This window comes from Mus caroli, unplaced genomic scaffold (genome assembly GCF_978045245.1).
Source record: "Mus caroli unplaced genomic scaffold, Mus_caroli_1 scaffold_6, whole genome shotgun sequence".
Classification (NCBI taxonomy): Eukaryota; Metazoa; Chordata; class Mammalia; order Rodentia; family Muridae; genus Mus; species Mus caroli.
The window spans coordinates 104486128-104505352 of NW_028227261.1; positions in this window are offsets into that span (position 1 = coordinate 104486128).

The window sequence follows — 19225 nt, forward strand, 5'->3', positions numbered from 1 at the left end:
CCGAGTTTGGTGTCTTCAGATAGAATGGATGCCCAGGTAGAGTATTTTTTGGATGGTCTTTCCTTCAGGATCTGCTCAACACTGTCTCTGTGCTTCCTCCCATGAGTATTTTGTTCCTCCTTCTAAGAAGGACTGAAACACCCACACTTTGGTCTTCTTGAGCTTCATTTGGTCTTTGAATTGTACCTTGTGTATTCTGAGCTTTGAAGTTAATAACCACTTATCAGTGACTGCATACTATGTGTGTTCTTTAGTGATGGGGTTACCTCACTCAGGATGATATTTTCTAGTTCCATCCATTTGCCTAAGAACTTCATGAAGTCATTATTTTTAATAGCTGAGGATTATTCCATTGTATAAATGTATCACATTATCTGTATCCATTCCTCTGTTGAGGAACATCTAGGTTTTCCCAGCTTCTTGCTATTATAAATAAGGCTGCTATGAACATAGTGGAGCATGTATCTTTGTTATATATTAGAGCATCTTTTGGATATATGCCCAGTAGAGCTGTAGATGGGTCCTCGGGCAATACTGAAGGAAAATGAGATTTTGTAACTTGTGATTCATGTAAAAGAGTTGTCTATGAGCCTACGGCCTGGGGCCGAGAACAAAGCAGAACAGACAGGGCTGTTGTTAAGACATTCCTAAGAACAGCTTGACTGTAAAAATGAAAGAAAGCAAGGACGCAGGCAAGGCTATCTTGTCTGGATCAACACCATCTGGCCAGAACCTCCCCTCTGTCTACTGCCCCTTGACTCTGAGTAAAGTCATACATCAACTGGTTGCTATGTGAACAAAGATAAGCCCCTTACCCCATAAAAACCCCTAGCTTTCGAGCCTCGTGGCTGACATCCATTATTTCCTGTGTGGGATGCATGTAGGTCCGGAGCTCCATAATTAAATGACCTCATGTAATTACATCGAGATGGTCCTTCGTGATTTTTTGGGTGCACGCCTAATCGGGAATTGAGTGGGGGTTTCCCCACTAGGTTCTAACAATACTATGTCCAATTTTCTGAGGAACCGCCAGACTGATTTCCAGAATGGTTGTACCAGCTTGCAAGCCCACAAACATTGGAGGAGTGTTTCTCTTTCTCCACATCCTTGCCAGCATCTGCTGTCAAGTGAGTTTTTGAACTTAGCCATTCTGACTATTGTGAGGTAGAATCTCAGGGTTTTTTTGATTTGCATTTCCCTGATGACTAAGGATGTTGAACATTTCTCTCTCTTTCTCTTTCTCTCTCTCTCTCTCTCTCTCTCTCTCTCTCTCTCTCTCTCTCTCTCTTATTTTTTGAAAGGCAAGACAAATTTTACTTTTAAATGTCTACAAGCACACCAAATAACATGTTACAAGTTGAGTCCTAGCATCTAATGATTTGGGTTAGGATACACTAACAGCAGCTCGAACAAGCATATCATATTGACTGTCTTAATTATCCAGGATAGAGAACTATGAGACTGGCTGCTTCTTCATAGGAGTTTTTTTGGTGCTTCTCAGCCATTCAAATTTCCTCACTTGAGAATTCTTGGTTTTTCCCTGCACCTCATTTTTAAAGATTTATTTATTTATTATATGTAAGTACACTGTAGCTGTCTTCAGACACTCCAGAAGAGGGCGCCAGATCTCGTTACAGATGGTTGTGAGCCACCATGTGGTTGCTGGGAATTGAACTCTGGACCTTTGGAAGAACAGTCGGGTGCTCTTACCCACTGAGCCATCTCACCAGCCCCTCATTTTTAATAGTATTATTTGATTCTCTGGAGTCTAACTTCTTGAGTTTTTATATACATTGAATATTAGTCCTCTATTTGATATAAGATCAGTAAAGATATTTTCTAAATCTGTTGGTTGTTGTTTTGTCCTATTAACAGTGTACTTTGCCTTACAGAACCTTGCAATTTTATGAGGTCCCATTTGTTGATTGTTGATCTTAGAGCATAAGCCATTAATTTTCTGTTCAGGAAAATTTCCCTTGTTTTTTTTTTTTTTTTTTTTTTTTTGACATACTCAGAGCTATTAGTTTTCCTCTTAGTACTGCTTTCATTGTGTCCTATATGTTTGGGTGTGTTAGACCTTCATTTTTATTAAATTCTAAAAAGTCTTTAATTTCTTTCTTAACCAAATTATCTCTGAGTATTCTTCAGCTTCCATGTGTATGTGGGCTATCTGTTATTTTTGTTGTTATTGAGGACCAGCATTAGTCCGTGGTGATATGATAGGATGCATGTAATTATTCAATCTTCTTGTATCTGTTGAGTTCTTTTTTATGACCAATTTATGGTCAGTATTGGAGAAGGTGCCATGAGATGCTGAAAAGATTTGTTTTAGGATAAAATATTCTATAGGTATTTGTTAAAACCATTTATTTCATAATTTTTGTTAGTTTCACTGAATCTCTGTTTAGTTTGTGTTTCCATAATCTGTTCATTGATGAGAGTGGGGTGTTGAAATCTCCCATTATTAGTTTGTGAGGTGCAATGTGTGCTTTGAGCTTTAGTAAAGCGTTTTTAATGAATGTGGGTGCCCTTGCATTTGGAGCACAGATATTCAGAATTAAGAGTTCATCTTGGTAAATTTTTTCCTTTGACGTGTATGAAGTGTCCTTCCTTATCTTTTTTGATAACTTTTGGTTGAAAGTCAATTTTATTTGCTGTTAGAATGGCTAATCCAGTTCACTTCTTGGGACCATTTGCTTGGAAAATTATTTTCCAGACTTTTACTCTGAGGTAGTGTCTCTTTGTCACTGAGGTGTGCTTCCTGTATGCAGCAAAATGCTGGGTCCTGTTTACATATCCAGTCTGTTAGTCTATGACTTTTATTGGGGAATTGAGACCATTGATGTTAAGAGATACTAAGTAGAAGTATTGATCTTTGCTTCCTTTTATTTTTGTTGTTAGAGCTGGAATTATATTTGTGTGGCTATCTTCTTTTTGGTTTCTTGAAAGAAGACTACTTTTTTGCTTTTTCTAGGGTATAGTTTCCTTCCTTGTGTTGCATTTCTATCCATTATCATTAGTAGGGCTGGGTTTATGAAAAAATATTGTGAATATGTGGTCTTGTCATAGAATATCTTGGTTTCTCTGTCTATGGGAATTGAGAGGTTTGCTGGGTATAGTAGTGTAGGCTGAAATTTGTTTTCTCTTAGGGTCTGTATGATACCTGCTCCGGATCTTCTGGCTTTTAGAGTCTCTGGTGAGAGATCTGCTGTAATTCTGTTGTTGGCCTTTATATGTTACTTGACCTTTTCCCCTTACTACTTTTAATATTCTTTCTTTGTTTTGTGCATTTGGTGTTTTGATTTTTATGTGACAGGAGGAATTTCTTTTCTGGTCCAGTATATTGGAGTTCTGTAGGCTTCTTGTATGTTCATCGGCATCTCTTTCCTTATGTTAAGGAAGTTTTCTTCTATAATTTTGTTGAAGATATTTGCTGGTGCTTTAAGTTGGAAATTTTTGCTCTCTTCTATACTTATTATCCTTATGTTTGGTCTTCTCATTGTGTCCTGGATTTCCTGGATGTTTTGGGTTAGGAGCTTTTTGCATTTTGCATTTTCTTTGTCAATGTTTCTTATGGTATCTTCTGCACCTGAGATTCTCTTTTTTGTCTCTTATATTCTGATAGTGATGGTTGCATTTATGACTCCTGATCAGATGAAGTGTTTCTATAGGTTATTATTGCCACAGTTGAACTGCTTACACTCTAAAATTTCCTAGTACCATATAGGCTATGATGTAGTAACTGAAGATGCCTTGCAATTGCATGTTTCTTTAGTGAGATAATAATATTTTGATGCTTCCAGCTTATTCTTGTATTGAAATCTCTTCTATAATTCATTTTCTTATTATTTGTATATTGTACTGTTCTAATACCTGACCAGAAAGTGAAGAGTACACTCCATGGCAATTCCAAGATTGAGTCAAAATCTTTCCTCAAACATGTTCACTGAGACACAGTGAATTCCATCAGCTTTGCTTATCAAGAAACATTTTTTAAGTATCTTGCTCGTTCTCTTGGCATGACTGGATATATCTGAGTCCCAGAAACAAACATGACTTAGGCTCTAGTTGAGACTTCTGCTGTAAGATTAATTTCATGACAGCTCATGTAGGATGGCGAATAGATTGCCTAACTTTACTTGTACCATCTTACTAATCACCCACTGGACAATCTCTCTATTCCACTGTGATATCTTGACTGATAATGTGTAAGCACATCTCCTATCCCTCCTGACTATATATAACTTGCCTCTTAGTTTGTGAAAAGTTAAAATAAATATCAGATTAATCTAGTGAAAAACTGTCCATGCTACTTCAAAAGAAATTTTAATGATTTGTTACACTTTAATACCTGTAAAAGATTCTCAATTTTTTTCACATCTACCTGCTAGTTTTAGCATTTGTGAAAGTTAATTTTGGTGATAAATATGATAGGCATAAGAATTGCCATGGAAACAAGTCTTTTGGCTAGTGTGTAAGAGATTATTTCAATTAGGTTAATTGAGATGGAAAGACCCACCATAAATGTGAGTGGTATCATTCTGTGAGATGGTGTCTTTACCTGAATAAACAGGAGATAGTGAGATGATTACAACAATTTATTGCTTTATGCTTCTAGACTGTGAACACAATGTAAATATCTGATTGACAGTGCAATGACATCTTCATCATAAAGAGGGTCACTCTTGAACTGTGACACAACATAACCCTACCTTTGGTGGGTTTGTTGGATAGATTGGCATAGCATCAAGGTGAAGTTAATACAGCCATTCACTACCTAAGGTATATTAATTATTTAGCCTCCCCAATCTTTTTTCATCTTTAAATCTAAGAGTCAAGACTAAAACAAATAGCTTTGTTTCCAGAAGCATGAGGCGGCCCTTGGGTTGGTAGACAAACAGTTGTAACATAATTTGTCCATGTATATGTATATTCCTAGACACTAAGAGAGTCTCACATTCTCTCTTTCCCTGCATCCCTCCCTCCTTCCTTCCCCTCCCTCCTCCATCCTCTCTCTTCTTTCCTTCCCTCTCTTCCCCCTTCCCTCTCTTCCCCTCTCCAATTCTTCTTCCTTACCCCTCCACTTTTGTCTTTGTTGCTTATACATTTCAAGCAATATTTTGGCACATCTCTCAAAATAATTTCACTTAGATTCACTCTTTGAACAAGTGATTATTATCAGAATGTGTTTAAAGGCTTATTTTTTTACACACTACATTTGAGCCACAAGGAAACCTAATTTTCAGTGAATAAATAGCTTTCTGCTTCAGGAAATTTTAATCATCACTCTTTTTGTTTGTAGGTATTAGAAATCCCAATTCAATTTGACTGATTGACTGGAATAAGAGAGAGAGAGAGAGAGAGAGAGAGAGAGAGAGAGAGAGAGAGAGAGAACAGAAAGAAGGAGAACAGAAAGAGGGGATAAGAGAGAGAGGAGTCCTTTGTCTCAGTCAGAGACATCAGAGGATCAGAGAATGGCTGGATTTGGGAGTTAAATTTTCGGGGCATACTCTCCTTCTGGTGGTTGCAAATGTTGGTAGAATGTATCTTATAGGGAGATATATGTCAGGCATTCCAAGCTTTATATCCAATCCTAAAACAGAAGATCTGTTTCTCTTTCATCAACCTCCCAACAATTGCCCCACAATCAGTCTCTCAGCCCAACTGATAATACGCCTGATACCATGAACATAAGCTAATGAGCAGAGACCTATCCATTTGTCTACTTAGGTAGGTGCAATTCCTAAAAAGAATCCTGAGTTTTAAATCACTGCTGTGTGAAGGAGACTGTTGCAAGACAAACACACAGAAAAACAAAAGAGAGAGAGATTTTAGCATGGAAGATCACATACTTTTCATGTGACAATTCCATGGAGAAGAAAATGAATAATGAAATACATATTTAAGTTCCATGCAAAGAACCTTCACCATCGCCATTGTCTAGGGAATAAGAAATATACTAAATGTGCATTGTAAAAAACCAGCTCTGATACTTGCATGAACGCAATTAGTTTTATAAATGCCCGTTTCACTATAGAGTATCCTGGCTCATTACTGCTCATCATGAAACTGACTCTCTCTTGCCCTTTCTACTTCAATCACCTAACACCAGGCTGAAATACAGACACCCCACTTTCTAGCATCATTCTAAGACTTCTTAATTGTGTTTTATCCCCATTCATCAGCATATGCTCTTTCTCCTCATCTAGAATAAACCTCCTCAATATTACACTAGTCTTTGCATGAATGGATCCTGCCATTATAGACAGTCTCTGGATTGCATAAATGCCATTTGAGTTTGCAGAAATTATCAGTGTTCATTTAAAGTGTTTGGAGGAGCCAAGCTTTGTTGCATACACTTGCAATCCCACCACTCAGAAGTACAGGCAGGGGGATAGAGTTTTTAAGTCTAGTTTCTGTTACTAGCACATAAAAGTTCAGCATAAAAACTATATGATATGAGAACCTGTCTCAAAATATAAATAAAAATAAATAAGTAAATAAATTTAAAGATTAAAATGAATTATGAAAAAATAATAAAGTGAGTGAAGTATTTGAAGTGATTTAGTAATGTAGAGAACTAAGCATTAAACCTACTACATTCACCTGAAGGCAAGCCCTAACATATTTGTACTTTAATCCTATTAAGATCAGAAAATCTAGAGATGAGGAGAAGTAGTGGCCTAGGTTCTGTGTCTTATCAATGTCAAGCATTTTCTATTTCTCTTCCCACACCTTTGTAGGGATATACTCCCAAATATTCCTATCAGGTAGGTAAGCATCTCTGTCTAACACAGTGCTTATATCAATAATATCACTTGGGAATAGTGACCTGAGTCAAGATCACTGTGTGAGGCTTAATTATTGAAATTTTTAAATCCTCTTTAGATGACTCTGAGGCTCAACCAGGCTTAAAAATTAGAAAGATACGGAATTTTGTCCCTTAGCAAAAAGAGAATTAAAATCCAGCATATTCTCTAACTGTACAGGCAGTTGCTTATCAGCCCTTTGCTTGCTTTGAATTAAAAATAATCCAAGCCTTTTTTCTTTGGGTAGCTGAGCAGAATGAGTCATCACAGTATCCACCTGGAGAAAGCAAGGCATTCAAAGGTCCTTCATGGGTGAATTAACTTTAATAGGAAAGCTGTTCTCATGCAGGTGACCAGCTGGGTAAAGCTGGCCCCAGTCACTCTACCAATTATCACCACACCCATGAAAAATATCAGGGCAGGTCAGTTCTCCACTTGAATGAGACAGTGAAATTCGATGTGCTGAGTGAGTTGGTTCTACTTGAGATATTCAAGATATACACAAATGCCAAATGATGCAGAGCAAAAGAAAAGGGAAAGAATGAACAAAAAAGAAACCACAGAATGGATTATTCCAGAGAAAATGTTATAGAAACCCAGGCCCTTGGTATGGATATGTTCAATTGTACAGTTTTTATTTTAGTTAATCCTTTGGCAAGGCCTCTGAGTTATAAAGAATCTTCTTCCCTTGTGACTTGAGCATCAAATGACAAAAATGAACAGAGATGTAGCTTTAATGATGCAACAGGGCTGCTTGTGGAATGCAGATGCCTAGCCTGAAGCGCTCAGTGAGCCTCTGTGACTCCTGGACTCTCACCTCTTCTCTAGCCACTGGATGTTTGGTCCTATGTTAGCTTCAAAGCCCACAGATTCTCTCCACAACCTGAGGTCTGCTCCACTTCCAACTACAGCATTTGCAATCTAAACTCTGTTATCAACAGCATTTTAAAATCAGGGTTCTCAATCACAAAAGAACTCCCATGATATGCACTCACTAATAAGAGGATATTAGCCCAGAAACTTAGATTACCCAAGATACAATTTGCAAAATACATGAAACTCAAGAAGGAAGACCCAAGTGTGGATACTTTGTTTCTCCTTAGAATGGGGAACAAAATACCCATGGAAGGAGTTACAGAGACAAAGTTTGGAGCTGAGACAGAAGGAAGGACGATCCAGAGAATGCCCCACCCGGGGATCCATCCCATAATCAGCTACCAAACCCAGACACTGTTGCATATGCCAGCAAGAGTTTGCTGACAGGACCCTGATATAGCTGTCTCCTGTGAGGCTATGCAAGTGCCTGGTAAATATAGAAGTGGATGCTCACAGTCATCTGTTGGAAGAAAGACAGGGCCCCTAATGAAGGAGCTAGAGAAAGTACCCAAGGAGCTGAAGGGATCTGCAACCCTATAGGTGGAACAACAATATGAACTAACCAGCACCCCCAGAGCTTGTGTTGCTAACTGCATATGTAGCAGAAGATGGCCTAGTCGGCCATCATTTGGAGGAGAGGCCCTTGGTCTTTCAAAGATTATATGCCCCAGTACAGGGGAACGCCAGGGCCAGGAAGCAGGAGTGGGTGGGTAGAGGAGCAGGGTGGGGAGGGTATAGGGGACTTTTGGGATAACATTTGAAATGCAAATGAAGAAAATATCTAATAAAAGTTATTTTTGAAAAAATAAAAATAATATCAGGGTTCTCTAGCCTGCTTTCCTCAACACTTGAGATCATAGCTAGAGGTTCTATTTAAAGCAAAAAAGCTAACTAACACCTCAAAATTTGGGCTAGGAGTGTGAGTCAAGGATAGACCACATGCGTAGCATGTATTCAGGCTGCACTTCAAACCCCAGTACCACAGGAAAAAAATAGTAACTAAACATTAACCAGTTCTTTGTTTTCTTTAACCTTGATAACCTACTGAAACTTTTACTGTTTGATCTACCAGATTAAATTATCCCTATCACTTTTGTCTCTCTGAGGTTTCCAGACCATATTACTTCTCATAGTACATTTAGATACAATACTTCAGCATTTCAAAATATTTTATGAACCCTGGACATTAAAGTACTTTCATTATATCACCAACATAATGCTGATGAGTGCTGGCTAGTTTTATGTAAACATGACACAAGATAGTGTCATTTGAGATGAAGGGCTCTTAACTGAGAAAATGTCCCCTATAGAACTGGTCTCTAAGGAAGTCCATGGTGTTTATTTTAATTAGTGATGGATGTGGGAGGGACTAGCCCATGGTGGGTTTGGCCATCCCTGAACTGGTGATCCTGAGTCCTATAAAAATGCAGATTGAGCAAGCCATGGAGATCAAACAATTAAGCAGCATTTCTCCATGGTCTCTGATACAGCTCCTGCCTGCAGGTTCCTACACTACAGAGGTTCGTACTAATGTGTTCTGATAACTAAGATATATCAGTGTAAGGTAAATAGACCCTTTCTTCTCCAAATTGGTTTTTGGTCATGTTTTATCACTGCAATGGAAATACTAAGGCAAATAATGTAATTGCAAGGTCTAAATCCTTAATTGATAATATATAGTAAAACAGAAAACTTATCCAGAAATAAATGCTGGTGGCATTGCAGCGAGTGTGATATCTATTCTTGGGTGTCAGCATTAACTAAAATCCAAAAACAGAAGGCACACCTGTGAGGGGATTTGTTTATTTATTTGTTTGCTTGCTTGCTTGCTTGCTTGCTTGCTTGCTTAATTTGAAGTAGAAATATCTATTTCTAATCTGTATCTCTGAGGCAGGAAGACACACCTTTAGTCTGGTACACTCCATCTGCTGGAAACCTACATAAGGACATGGAAGGAGAAAGCCTGTGCTTCATCACCTGCTTGCTCTCACCTTGCTAGCAACTCCATACCTTCACTAACATTCGAGCCCACTTCTTCAGGACTCCATCCTATACTGAAGACCAGCATAGGCATCCAGCTTCTTGGAATGAGCAACATCTGGGTTCCTAAACTTTCTGTTTATAGCTATCTATTGTTGTGATAGCTAGTCTACAGCCTGCAAGTCATTCTAGTGAATGCCATATATATATATATATATATATATATATATATATATATATATTTCTTTATATATATATATATATATAAAGAAAGATTTATTCTATAAGTTCTTTTGCTCTAGAGAACCCTAATACAAAACAAATGGTACTCAACCTCTGTTTAATCATTCAGAGTTTCTTACTAACCTCTAGTACTCCATCCTTACTCATCAATACCTATTAGCAAGTGCAAGTCTAAGACATTTAATTATACGTACACTCCTTATTCAGCAACAACAAGAAATTATTCTCAATTGTAACTATATTAGTCAGAGGTCTCTAGAGTGACAGAACTTTGGAATGTCTCTATGAATTAAGGGAATTTACTGTAACGACAGTCTGTAGTCTGTAGTGTAACTGACACAACAATGGGAAGCTATGAATTGGAAGTTCAAGAATCTAATAGTTGCTCATTCCCAAGAGACTAATTGTTTCCTGCAATTTTCTGTGTAAGCTGGAATCTTGAAGAAGTGTTCTGGCAAGTAAGTACAAACAGGCAAAAAAGAGTGAGTCTTCCTTTTCCCAGTGTCTTTATATAGGCCTCCAGTGAAGGTGTGGCCCAGATTAAAGGTGTGTAACACCATGCCTGGATCTGGAATTTACTTTGTCCCAGGCTGGCCATAAACTCAGAAATATGCTTGCCTCAGTCTCCAGTGATTAAAGGCATATAGTACCTTGCCTGGGTCTAAACTTTTCATGCCACTAAGCCTCATGGTTTCCATGTCAACATACAGGACAGAAGCCTGTGTTTTCCAGCCTCAAGATCTGGATCACAGATGTGCCCTCTATTTCAGAAGCTGGCAACCAGGAATAGCCATCATAACAACCTTTTCCATGATATTAAAGAAAGGCAGATGGAAGGATCTGAAACAATATCCTTTTAAATCTCCAATATTTTGATACTGCTAACACATGTTTCAAAATATCTTGTCTCAGGTGTTCTTTTCACTACATGAAAATATTTAATAGTTACTTAATCATTACACTTGACCACATTGTTAAATACTTCTGGAGGATCTATTGATCTTCAATCCCCTTTCACCTAATTACTTCTATATCAGGTAAATATATTTGACAAACTTCCATTAAAAGAGGAATAGTTTGGCTTCTATTTCTGCCAAACAGTTTTAACTAAGCAATTATTGGGGACCTCTTAAATGTTCAACATCCTTAGTCATCAGGGAAATGCAAATCAAAACAACCCCGAGATTCCACCTCACACCAGTCAGAATGGCTGAGATCAAAAACTCAGGTGACAGCAGATGCTGGCAAGGATGTGGAGAAAGAGGAACACTCCTCCATTGCTGGTGGGATTACAAGTTGGTACAACCAGTCTGGAAATCAGTTTGGTGGTTCCTCAGAAAATTTGACATACTACTACCTGAAGACCCAGCAATACCACTCCTGGGCATATACCCAAAAGATGCTCCAACATGTACTAAGGACACATGCTCCACTTTGTTCATAGTGGCCTTATTTATAATAGCCAGAAGCTGGAAAGAACCCAGATGTCCCTCAATAGAGGAATGGATACAGAAAATGTGGTACATTTACACAATGGAGTACTACTCAACTATTAAAAACAATGAATTCATGAAATTATTAGGCCAAAGGATGGAACTAGAAAATATCATCCTGAGCAAGGTAACCCAATCACAAACAACACACATGGTATGCACTCACTGATAAGTGGATATAACCCAGAAGCTCGGAATACCCAAGATACAATTCACAGACCACATGGAGCTCAAGAAGTAAGAAGACCAAAGTGTGTCTACTTCGGTCCCTCTTAGAAGGGAGAACAAATTACCAAAGAAGACAAATACAAAGTGTGGAGCAGAGACTAAAGGAAAGGCCATCCAGATATTGCCCCACCTGGGGATCTATCTCATATACAGTCACCAAACCCAGACACTATTGTGGATGCCAAGAAGTGCTTCCTGAAAGGAGCCTGATATAGCTGTCTCCTGAGAGGTTCTACCAGTACCTGACAAATAAAGAGGTGGATACTCTCAGCAAACCATTGGACTGAGCACAGGGGCCCCAGTGGAGGAGCTGAAGAAAGGATCCAAGAAGCTAAAGGGGTTTGTAGCCCCATAGGAGGAACAACAATATGAACTAACCAGTATCCCCAGAGCTCCCAGGGACTAAACCAACAACCAAAGAGTACACATGGAGGGACTCATGGCTCCAGCTGCATATATAGCAGAGGACAGCCTTTTTGGTCATCAATGGGAGGAGAGGCCCTTGGTACTGTGAAGGCTCTATGCCCCAGTGTAGGGGAATGCCAGGGCTAGGAAGTGGGAGTGGGTGGGTCGGTGATCAGGGGGAGGGAGAAGGAGGGGATAGGAGGGCTTCGGAGGGGAAACCAGGAAAAGGGGATAACATTTGAAATGTAAAAAAGAAAATATCTAATAAAAGAAAAAACAAACAACAACAACAAAAACCAGAATTCTTCAGCCTCCTGTCTAGGTTAATATTTCCAAACTATCATGTACTGTTGTTGGCTTCAAACTCTTAAACTTTATCTATTTGTCTTCACTTAGATTATTACACATGCAAAGGCCATGGGCTGAGCTTTGCAGTTTATTTTACTTATATCTTGTGCCTATGAGTTAATTTTGCCTGAATTTTTTTTCAAACAAGGCCTTACTGTAAACTCAGGCAGGCACTGAGCTCATAAGCTTTCCTACTTAAGCATCCCTTATGCTGGTATCACAGATGCTCACCATCATGCTCAGCTTCTTGACTTCTACTTTCAATCCCATCTTTGGGAACCTAAAGGATATATTTCTAGAAGTCACATCCACTATGAAGGATAAGCAGAAACCATAACCCGTGCTTGCATATTACAATTGCCACAAACAATTTCCTATTATCCTGTGATCATGTCCATCCTTTCTTCAACCTGGGACAGTTTGTTGTTATCCTACAGGGTCTTAGGTAAAGAGTTATCAATGTTATAATTGTCATAAATCACTACTGAACATCTTTATTATTTAGACAAACTAGATTTTGGCTATCTATGTTTGAATACTATCATTTGACTGTTGGGTCCTGGAAGCTCCTGGAATCCTTTTCCAGGGCCATTATCTAACACTCTTTTGCTTCTTCCACTATCTTTCTTCCATTTTGTAATTGACTCTGGACATTTTACAATGAGGACATTCCTTTTCTTTTACAATGAGGGCACTCCTTTTGGGACCTTTTTATAATGGGGACATTCCTTTGATCCTAATGTGTTACCTCGAACCACCTGTTTGGTCTGTTTACTGAGCAAATTCTGTTTGTGGTTTTCAGCTTTTAAAAGCCCCACATTTCCTGTGATTAAAAGAGACTTGAACAGAATTTTTGTCTTGCCTCCTTCTTTCAAGTTTTCTGATCCTAAAACTTGTCATTGTAGCCCCATTCCCTCAAGAATCCTGTTGTTTAAGTCCTGCAGGTCAGGACATTTGACATTGATCTTTTTCTTGAAAATCTTTAGTGCTCAAAAAGTTTCCTTTGTGATTTTTACCATTTTGTGGCTATTCTGTTTTCTTTCAGCTTCCAATTGTGCAGACTTCTTTTAAGTTCACTTTAAATGGGATTCTCAGATAATCTTGTAATTCTTTGAATTTCTCTGCCACGTGCATCTTAAGAACCAACAAATATCTAGGTTGCCTGATAACTTCTCAGTTGTCCTGCATGCATCTCACAGTAGATCTAAATACAAAGGTATATAAATACCTTTACAATACTTTGGTGGCTCGAATGAAAATGGCCCCCATAGACTCATAGGGACTGGCACTATTGGCAGGTTTGGCCTTGTTGTAAGAAGTGTGTCACTTTGGACTTTCAGAAGACCCATACAGGCACAAAGTTGCACCCTCTTCCTTTTGCCTACCGATATAGATATAGAAAGAACTCTTAGAAACTTCTCCACCACCATGTCTTCCTGTGTACCACCATGCTTCCTGCCAAAATAACGGTCTAAACCTCTGAACTGTAAACCAGCCCAAATAAATGTTTTCCTTTATAAGTATTGCCATGGTCATGGTGTCTTTTCACAGCAATAAAACTCTAAGACAAATACCAACTGGTCTATTCCCCACCAGATTTACTTTATATCTATGCACTATCATCTCATCTGACTTTATGTAGAAATTCATGAGTCTTTTTGACTCATTTTTCATCCTTAAATTCAATTAGAATCTCAATCCTGCCATTTTTAGTTGTAATGTTATTTTCCCCTGAACTTTGAAAGATCTATTAGGAACAGAGAAGAAGAACAGCCTTCTTATCCATTCCTAATGCTCTCTACATAGATTAAGCTCCATTTATTTCTTTAATGTGCTATAACAACAGCCTTGTATCAGATCTTTCTTTCATTCTTGTCACCCTAAAATCAATTTTCTACCCTGCTCTTTTTAAAAACAGTGTTCTTTAAGATTTATATTCTGCCCTCCAGTTAGACTGGCATACCCATCCTCTTACCCAGCTATTGAGCTGGGTTTCCTTAAAATTTGACTCAACAAAACTGTGGGGTTATTTTCCTTCATTTTCTGTGTGTGGGGAAAAGGGGGGACTGGGGACTGGACCTGACTTAATACATGGTAGACAATGCTTGCCTGCTGAGCTACTTTCCCAGACCTGAAACGCTCTAATTCTCAACAAAAATTTCTTTAAGGAAGAGTTGGTTGTCCTTGTTTTCTTGGAAAAAAAATCCCTCAGAATTTTTATTGAAAATATATTTTAATCATAAGTAAATTTCTATTTTCCATTATCTTATGAGTGTTGTTTCACAAGCCACATAAACACACACACACACACACACACACACACACACACACACACACACACTTGTAGCCCTAACTCTTGGGTGGACAAAATGAAAGAATTAATTGCTGGAAATTATTGGCTACCGGTCTAGCTCTAGGATTGGTGAGAGACCCTATGTCAAAAATTTAAAAATAATAAGAAGGTAAGTGTCTTAGTCAGGGTTTCTATTCCTGCACAAACATCATGACCAAGAAGCAAGTGGGGAAGAAAGGGTTTATTCAGCTTATACTTCCATACTGCTTTTCATCACCAAAGGAAGTCAGGACTGGAACTCAAGCAGGTCAGAAAGTAGAAGCTGATTCAGAGGCCATGGAGGGATGTTCTTCACTGACTTGCTCAGCCTTCTCTCTTATAGAACCAAGACTACCAGCCCCGAGATGGTCCTACCCACAAGGGGCCTTTCCCCCTTGATCACTAATTGAGAAAATGCCTTACAGTTGTATCTCATGGAGACACTTCCTCAACTGAAGATCCTTTCTCTGTGATAACTCCAGCTGTGTCAAGTTGACACAAAATTAGCCAGTACAGTAAGCAACAGAGCAGGATACTCAATATCCTCCTCTGGCTTCAAATATTTGTACACTGGTATATTGACTCCCATACCTACACACATACACATATATCACACACACCTTGCACAAATACACATAGAATTTTATGGCTAATATGTTAGAGATGAGGTCTTTCACCAATACTTAGGTTTGTAAATAGAGCAAATAAAAATCATAGCCATGGTTGTTTTCTTTGTTGTTGTTGTTGTTGTTGTTGTTTGTTGTTGTTGTTGTTGTTGTTGTTTGCTTTTTTAGCTTTTTTGAGACAGGAATTTTCTGTCCTGGAACTCACTGTGTAGACAAAGTTTGCCGCAAACTCACAAAGATCCACCTGCCTCTGCCTCCCAAGCACTGGAATTAAAGGCCTGCATTACCTCCACTCACTCAGAGTTAAATTTAAATTTTAGTTAAAACAGGTTATACCATATATATTTGTCACATATTCTAAATAGAACATTGCTCTCTAAAATTTGAATTTAACTAGATATCCATATGTTATTTTCCAGCCCTATTCCAAGTGAGATTTTATTACCACTGATACAGATGTAATGTCTATGAATAGATATAGCTCTACCAACATACGTGTGTAAAAAATAAATTAAGTTTTTGCCACAAATCCTAATGTCTGTATTAATCTTTGATAATTCCAAAGAAGGACATCTATAAATTAAAATGAATTCATAGTTCTCCTTACTTCCCTGAATTTTTTTCAAAATTCTAAAGGTTGGCATTATACGAAGACATGATAGAAGTGTCATCTAAACTGGGTTATCCCAAGCCCATGCTCACATCTCCTGAAATCCAACTTCAGAACTGAATGTCACTTGTCAAACATAGTCACCATTTGAATGTAGATGTCCTTATGTACACATGATCATTTTTCTACCCCAGTGCTGAAATTACCTTCTAGATCACAGACAGTAGCTACTTGTCCTTTTCCCAAGAACATAAAGCTCATTATACAATTTTCATATTAGACCCAGCATAGCAATGCATGGCTGATGGGGATTATTTGTTTAGATATACTAATTTTATTTGAGGTCTTGCTACCTCTGTCCTATACTTTTCCTAGGAAACTTTCAGGTTTCCATTGCACTTGAAAGCCCATAAGCCCAACAGATTTTTATCCTACCCCTCCCTCCCTAGACTCAACAAACATTTTAAAGACAGGGGTCCTCTAATTATAGGTGCTTAGACTTGTATATCCTTTATTCCTTCTTTCTCTAGAAATGCTATTTAGTCTCGGGTTGTTAGGATAAAATGTAAATGTTTCACTTCCTTACCAAATTATCCTCTAAATTTATGGTTTATGACCTGTACTGGCTAGTTTTGTGTCAACTTGACACAGCTGGAGTTATCACAGAGAAAGGAGATTCAGTTGAGGAAATGCCTCCATGAGATCCAACTGTAAGGCATTTTCTCAATTAGTTATCAAGGGGGAAAGGCCCCTTGTGGGTGGTGCCATCTCTGGGCTGGTAGTCTTGGGTTCTATAAGAGAGCAGACTGAGCAAGCCAGGGGAGGCAAGCCAATAAAGAATATCCTTCCATGGCCTCTGCATCAGCTCCTGCTTTCTGACCTGCTTGAGTTCCAGTCCTGACTTCTTTGGTGATAAGCAGCAGCATGGAAGTGTAAGCCAAATAAACCCTTTCCTCCCCAAATTGCTTCTTGGTCATGATGTTTGTGCAGGAATAGAAACCCTGACTAAGACATGACCCAAGTACATTCAGTTCCTTAAAACACAATCTTTGCACCTAATTTTTCTATGCCTATGGATTTCTGTTCCTTCCATGAGAAATAGTCTAAATCCCCATGTAAAGAGCATAGAAAAGCTAATAGAAGTTAAAAGAGAATATGACTAACATAGCTATATAAATATATTGGTGTAGATATATAAGTGACTGCATCTATTAAAAAGATCATTTTTACACAAATATATGTATAAGGTATATATGTATCCATGTATCACATATGTGTGTGCATAAATCTTTAAGTGTACACATATCAATAAGCATATGTAAATATACTTAGAGTTTTCTAATTTCTAACTCTAAGTATATGTGATTCCCAAGCAAGCAATTGAAAAATTATCTTCCAATTAGAGGACAAAATTTGGTTGGTTTCATTCTGATGTTTCCTAGGATTTGGCATGCTCTATTCTTGGTATCTGAATCCCAGTACAACATGACATAGCATGTCTGGTTTATTACTGAGTTCATTGAAGTGGCTCAATGTATTCCAGAGTCACCATGGCAAGTTCATGATCACTTAGCACTTGAGAAAGCACAATTTATTTAACGTGAATCTATAGAAAACAGTCAAATAGTCTGGTGCCATGAGATTATAATACACAAAAATATAAATATAACTAGAATAGTATGAGATGTTAATGGCTGTTTCATCTTCTCCTATTATACACTAATATTCTAAATAAGTAAAACTGAACAATAATGGCTATTTCTGGACTGAATCTAGCTAACAAACATACATTAGTATCACTCCCATATTTTTCTGTTCCTGGAGTGCAATAGAGAAAATTGAGCTGGGTTAGTTTGGAAACTTGCCTCATAGAACTATTTACGTTAAAGCACTACAAATGCCCTAGATGGCCAGCTGCAGTATAGAATTACATTCTTCCCATTTATTCTCATTTTCTCCATACTTCTTCTCATAATCCACATTTTGCAATTTCAATAATAGGATGTCTTCATTTGGCATGATAAAGTTTGGTTCTGGCTTCCTGGTTGGGGAGGACAGGTCCCAGCAGAGTACCTGCAGTGTGCTGAAATGTTGTATTTAGGTTTTAAACTAAACAAATCTTTGGATTTACCTAGAATAGATCCTTTAGAATATGTGTAAAGCAACAACAAAGCTGGAATACTGAAGAATTGAGAGCCAGAGTGACAGATGGGGAAGAGAAGAGAAGCACTGGTAACATTTAAACAGCCAAAAGACTTAATAAGTCACACTGATGGTAAACACAGCATTGACTTCGTTTTAAATCATGGGTTTTTTTAGTAGAATGATAAATATATATCTACATTTTCTCAAAATAATGTGTAGCATATAATTTTCAAGTAATACAGATTTATCCACTGAAATATTTGATGTAAAGACGATAGAGTAGGCTTCAATCAAATGAAGGTTCTCTGTCATCACTGTTAATAAGAAGCTAATCCAGTCACTGGCAACCCGTATGCATTGTGTGACACAATATGGAGTAACAGAGTGTATTGGTAAAGACAGTAATTCACACATGTATACTTTCAACAAGATATGGAGGCCCATAGCAAGTGACACCTAAATTTATTCCACTTTTTTTGTAGAGTACAAGTGTTTTATATCTGTATTCAATAATAGCATGATTAAAATATAAAATAACATATTCTTGTATCAAAGAAGTATCATGATCATTTCATTGTACAGGTTTTAATTTAATTTATTTCTTTTTTACTTATTAAATTTACATCCTGCTCACCCCCTCTCATAATCCATATCCCATCCCCCTATCCCTTCTCCTGTGAGCAATTGAGTGTCCACTGGGTATCCACACATCCTGGCACATCAGGTCTCTGCCAGTCTAGGCCTTTCCTCACTCACTGAGGCCAGAGAAGGCAGTCCAACTAGAAGAACATATACCACATGCAGGCAACAGCTTTTGGGATAACCCCCATTCCCAGTTGTTCAGGACCCATATGAAGGCCAAGCTGCACATCTGGTGCATATGTACAAGGAGACTGAGGTTCAACCCATGTATGTTCTTTCGTTGGTGGTTCAGTCTCTGAGAACCTCAAAGATCCAGGTTAGTTGATTCTGTTGATCTTCCTATAGAGTTCCATCCCTTTAGGGGCCTCAATCCTCCTCCTCTTTTTTCATAAGAGTCCAGAAACTCCATCCACTGTTTAATTGTGGCTACCTGCATTTGTCTGAGTCAGCTTCTGGGTGGAGCCTCTTGGAGGAGAGTTATGCAAACA